This window comes from Ammospiza nelsoni, chromosome 2 (genome assembly GCF_027579445.1).
Source record: "Ammospiza nelsoni isolate bAmmNel1 chromosome 2, bAmmNel1.pri, whole genome shotgun sequence".
NCBI lineage: Eukaryota > Metazoa > Chordata > Aves > Passeriformes > Passerellidae > Ammospiza > Ammospiza nelsoni.
In genome coordinates, this window is record NC_080634.1 from 57,365,157 (window position 1) to 57,371,720 (window position 6,564).

Below are 6,564 nucleotides of genomic sequence, written 5' to 3' on the forward strand. Positions count from 1 at the left end.
ATAGAGACAAAGAGTTATGGACGTTCGTTTACCTTTTCTGGGCAACACGAGCCCGAAAAAAGGACCCCCGTTAACAAAGGATTAACCTTTAAAAGCAATAGCCTGTTGCATATTCATACACTTCATACATGATGCATAAATTCCATTCAAACACAGGATTCTGTCTGGTCAGTGTCAACTTCTTCCTCTGAATCCAAACAGCGCCTTCAAGGCGGGAAGAAGTTCGTTTCTTCTGATAAGAGAGCAATAAATTCTTTTTCTCTGAAAGATTTAGTTGTCCTGTGGCTGCTATCTCACTGCAAGTCCTTTCTTTAAAAAAAGTATCCTACACAGCATAGTTTCTATTTTAACATTTTTTATAACCCAAAACTATTTAACACACTACTTAAGAGAACTAATACAGCATTACTTTCTAACACAACACATATAATATTCATTTTAATATTTTCAAAAAGCTAATAATAAAATACACATTTTTCACACCTTCATTCTCACATTTTTATGAATTACAGAGATATGTAGAATACAATTCAGCTTTCATTTTCTTTATAAGCAACTGTAAAGTTCATCAGATTTTCCCGTTCTTCAGCCTATTGATCACAACAGAGAAAGAAGTTTTTTATTTGCAGACCTTTCAAATTGGTTTTGGGTTTTTGTTTGGTTGGTTTTGGGGATTATTTTGGTAAGGCTTTAAAATATCTGTGAACAGGTGTTTTTATTTACATATGAAAGTCACAGGGCCAAACAGGCTGAAGCTTAATCACATTTTCGGGGATCAGTTTTCTGGGGTTTAACTGCCCGAAGTGGCTCAATGCAGCATCAGATGTGTCCCACTGTTGGCATGAAGGGCATGTCGGGAGCAAATGTCTGGGTGTGCTAGAAGCAAGGCTGCCCTTTGCCAGTATTTGGCCCTGCTGCTTAACTGTGACGTCAGCCCATACCCTGTGGTAATCACATATCCTCTGAACAGAGAGAGACACAGCTCTCCCAGGATTTTCCTGAGAAGCTGCGAGAAAGCTCAGAGAAAGAATCAAAACAATTATCTCAACCTCTGCACCTGGCAGGCAATCTCCGTTTGTCAAAGATGTTTACAAGGAGTTGTCCCTTCTTGACCAATAGGTGAGAGAAGATTACTAAAGGCCAATCAGGTCTTAGGCCCCCCCATTGTTTCTATAAGAACTGTGGATTTCTAATAATAAAGTGCCTTTTCATGCCTTCTGATGATGGAGTCTCTGTATCACCTTTGGCTCTCCCTGATACCCCTTCAGTGATAATACCCTGAATTACTGACATTGGTAAATAACAGCAATAATAATAAATAATCTTGAGCAAATTGCCAAGCGAACAAGACTTTTTGTAAACCAAGTTCATTCATTTGTATCTGTCTCCCCAGTACAGCTGAGTATCCTAAGTATCCTAATGCATGAGGACATCCATTAGGAGTATCCTAATCTCCAGATGAAACACCAGACATATGAGTTATATCATGTCTGTATTTACATTTTAAGACAACAATCTTACAAAAGCCATATCAAGGATTCCTTCTCACCCATGAAGCTCATTTTGGTCCAATACTTTAAAACAACACAAAATTTTTTACCTGAACAGTGAAAACATTCTACTTTCTATATACACCATTTTCCTGTACCTTTTACCAAACAGCGTTTAGTGACAAGTCTTGAAGGTGACCCATTGATTTATTTTTAAATTTAAAAAAAAAGTCCATATGCTCATTATGCTTATTTACTATATTAGCAGGATACAATTAAATGAAAATGTTATATAAAGATGATTATGTAGAAATGTTATATGATGATTATGTAAAAAGTATGTTTTTACAAGCAATAAATTTTTATTTGTTAGTACGCTAAGATTTTCCCTTCCTCTCTACCATCTTCTTGATCACAACAAAGATGTGAAGTATTACCCTTCTACAAAACTTTAAAATGGCTAATTTTTTGTTAAGGTTTTGAAATCTCATATACATATGTTCAGACCTGTTTCAATTTTTTCATCTTACATTTGTGATCATTAATATAAAGAATACTGTATGAAAAGAAGCATTTTGTTGACTGAATCTGTTCTGATTGGTTTCATTCTAGGATTTATTTAGGACATGCCTATGTAGCCAGGTATTGCAGATCATGAAGTAAATACAGGCTGGTTTTCTGAGTCTGATGGTGAACAGATGTCCACTGAAGAAAGATATGGGAATAAACCAAGAATGAGAAAGTAGCAAAATCCTCTGCCACAATTTGAAAAGCTTGCAAGATTATGATTTATATCTACTTGTAAATTTGTTTATTAATATTTCATCTGAGAAAGTACTTCTGTGTGCCAAAACAGTGTATTTGAACCAGCATGTGTCCAGCAGCTACTGGAAAAGAGGCAGATATTTTTCAGGGCCAATCCCTTGTTCTTTATGCTAACGCTTTTATTGATTGAAGTGTTATTGAATGAACTGTATGTCTGAGGTGATCTGGATCAAAAAAACCTATTTTTTAAACAATTAATCTGTTTTCTAGCATGCTGTGGGTGGCACAGGGAAGGGACAGGACAGAGTTCAATCAGATTAAACACAGCACAAAGCTAAACCTGACTCAGCAAACTGAGAGAGAGATTACATTTTTAGTAGGATGTGATCCCTGATGCAATTTACAGCTCAGGGACATAAGTGAGGGAGGCAGTGAGTCAGATCAGCTGGGAACAAGAATGGTGGGACTAACTGTATTAGAGACAGGCCAGATTTATGTCAGATTAAAATGACTACACAGCTGTTCCCTAAGAAGAGCACACATAGGCAAAGCAGGTTAGTAAAACACACAGCGTACAACAGCTTATTGGAAAGCAGCTACACAAGCAGAAAACGTCCATCTTTCTGAGAATTTCATACACATGGCTCCCTGGCTGTGGAATTTACTATATATTTGCATTCTCTTAGCAGAAGTATGAACTAGGAGATATAAGGATTATATTTAAATATTTTACATTGCAAAACTGGCATTCAGAAGCTGGGTGGAATGTGACCTCAGTGCATGACCCCAAAGTCCTGCCAGCAACCTGGCTGAAACTTGAACTTGAAATATTTTTCTTCTCTTGCATTCAAGCAGCTGGTTGTTATCCAGAACCCTGATATTGAAAATGTAACATTGTTAACTGTTTCCTCAGTTTTATTTTAGCAGAATTATTTCCATGATACCACATGTTTCTATTAAATGGCTGTCTTTCACCATAAATTACTGCTTGCTGTAATATTATGGCTTCATAAACATTATTAGTGGAAATTAGGCAAAATGTGATACGCAGTTTTTATGTTGAAATGTAAATAACTTCTGATCACATTTACATATGGAGAGAATAATGGTGTGTGCAAGAGCAATAGGACAAATTAGAGCTGTACTACAGGTGTGCTGCCTTCATTGCTTGTTAATTATTTCTTTTCTGTGTCCAGGCAGGACTGAGTCATTGGAATGAGTCAAGGTGCTGAGACAATTCTGCTTTATTTGTAGCTTTGTCATCAACATTCTAAGTGACCTTGGGCAACTCATAGGTAGGTGAAGAGGGATTGTGCTTTGATGAAACTTCTGTGTGTGCTCAATCCCAGGGGACCCTGAATCAGAAGAATAAAAAAGCGTCTGTTCCTTATCCATCTAGGATAGTACCTGGAGGTCCAGAATGGATGTCTGGAATACAGTAGGCAAGAAATCATGACAGGGTTTTTGAATACTATTCTACAGCCATCTGTAGCTCAGTGACTTCTCAAGGCAGAGGTGGCTTCTGTGTATTTACTAACTAACCTTCTTCTTGTTTCTCTTCTTTAACCTACCAAAACTCCTTTTGAGCCCATATAAATTTTCATTATTTGCAGCATCTGTGGCAAGGTGCTCTATAGCTTAGCTATGTGAAAGATCATTTTTTGCAAACCAAATCCTTTTGCTTTCATTGAGCCTTTCATCTACCAGCCTTCACTGGTTAGGAAGAGATGATGCATTAGTGTTTTCATGTTCATACTGTATTCTGTAGAAAACTTGCACCTATCCAGACCTGAGAGTGCACACATCAAAGGCCTGTTTGCTAGGACAGATGTCAGAATCCTTGCAGGAAATACACCAGAGCACCTTCAGGGAAGGACCCTGGATTGTCTTTTCTGCATGACTGGGAGAAGAGATGGAATAGCCTGTTAATATTGCAAATGGGTGCCGTGAATAGTTTTATGTTGTTAGATAAGCCTGAGGGTCCCCTTAGCAACCTGTAGTTTGTCAAGAGACAGCCAGGATGGTACTCCTGCAGACAAGTGACGCAGAGAGAATTCACCATCTGTAAGACATGCAACGTAAGGCAGTATAGACACCACTGAAGGATTATTCTCACTCTGCTTCAAAGTCAGTTTTTTTGTTCTGACCAAAAGTTCTGACCAAAGTCAGTTTTTTTGTTCTGATTCATCAGCTGAACCTGTTTACTCATCTACCATAAAAAAAAAAAAAAAAAAAAAAAAAAAAAAAAAAAAAAAAAAAAAAAAAAGTGGGCTCTTTCTTCCAGTCTTCAACAAAAAGAATTCTGGAAAGCTCAGGGTGATTTTCTCCACAGGTACTGGGATGCTTTCTAAGCCCCTGCTAAATTTGATCTTGGAAATTTCCTACCCTCTGAACTCTTGGCCTTGGCAGAGGCTTTCATTTTCTGACTCTGACGTTCTTGGCAAGACCATCTCTCCTGATGTTTTTCAACTACAAAGTATCAACCAGTGGAGCTTACAAGGTCTGGGAAATAAATCAGATTGTACCATTGTCACTGCGTGGATGTGATAAATTTATAATAAAGCAAATTCATGTCTATTCATAAGGCCTGACTCTTCCAGGATGCTATATTTGGCCTCAAACTGGATTATTTATTTGTCCTGCTTATCTGTTAAAACTTCTTGGCTCCTTCTATCTCGTTTCTTATGTACCTTTTCCTTGCTTCATTATAGTTTTAAACACAGATTTTCAGAGAGGGCCTTGATCCTATGTTAAAAGTCTTATTCTGATTTTCGCAAGAAATCTCCTAATTTTAAACTTTGAATAGGATGGAATCTGTTTCTGGAGATTTAGCAAAACCTCTGGATATCTGCTGGAATCCTACAGTGCATTCCTTGTGCAGTCTCTTCAATTGTAAGTCAGATATTGAATGAGGCTGAGCCTATACAAACCTGAGTTTATATTGGGCTCACTAGGAATTTGTCTGGTTGTAGCCAAGTGTTATCTTTTCTTGTGTGTCTAACAAAATAAAGAAAAGGTGCACGTGTCATTTCCAAGAACTATTGTTTTTAAGATTTTGAGTTGGGTTTACAACCACCTTGTGCTGACAGTCAGAGCCGGGTGGTGGCACTGGTGATCAGACAGAAATCCAAGCAGGTTTACAGTCCACCCCAGTTAGACAAGTTTTCACAGGCAAGAGGAAATCAGACAATAAAACATTCAGATAATTAAAGTTCTCCATACAGCTGTGTATCAGACTCCAGAAAACAGCTGCAGCTGCCTCAGTCTTTCTACAAGCCCTTCAATGTTGTCAGCCATGTGACAGTTCTTCTTTTGATGTATAAGGTAACAACCATCTTCATTTTGAAACTGGAAGGATAAGTCACTGCTAGTGAGAAGATACAGTAGTAGTTGTAATCTGAATGTCTTACAGTCATTTGCTCGGGCAAGAATTAATTCTAATTAATTAATTAATTATAATTAATTAATTACACAACAAAGAGAGTTGTCCAATTTCCTTCCTGTAGCAAGCAACTGAGTAAGGATATAAGTCTTGTTTCCTGACCTGCAGCCAGTACTTATCTCTGAACAGTAGCTTTGGGTTTTTAAGGTTAAAGTTTTGCCAAGATCTATTACATCCTCTTGTAAACATTGTTGCAAATCCTTTCCGGGGGGGAGGTAATTTTGGGGAGTCTGCTGGAGTTAGGAGATGTCTTTGTAGGTGGAAATGGCATCCATGCAGCAGGTCCTGTGACTACTGAAGAGCCACTGTGTGTACAGGGGGCAGAAAGAGCACAGAGTTCAAGTGCTTTTTCTTCCCTTCCTCCCTTTCTTGCCTTGGCCAGAAGCAGTATTTTATCAGCTGTGGCAGAAATCTTGGATGATCTATCAAAATTTTGCAGCTGCTTCCAGGTTCAGTGACACATACTCCTAGCTGGTGTCTGCACACAGAGGTGCAGAGCTAAGCACTCTGCAGAGCTCACTGCCGTGCTAACAGGTGACAGTAACTCCAGGCCAGCAGAGGACTAGGAGCAAAAGAACTGAACCAGAATGAACTCCGTCTTTTGCAATACTCACCCAAGGAGAAGTTATGGTAATGCATTTTCAGTTCCAGAATAAAAAGAGGCAACTCATCCAGTTATTTATTGGATAATTCAAGTTACAAAACTCAAGAAGAATCACAACTCTGACAAGGCTTTATTTCACATCAGATCTTGCTTTGATGTTCATAATGTATGGAAGTAACTGCATTTTTCCTTATTATGGGTAGAGGGCATTCTTGTTCCAATTTCCCAGGCCAATGCTATTTTCCCAATTACCATTTTGTTTT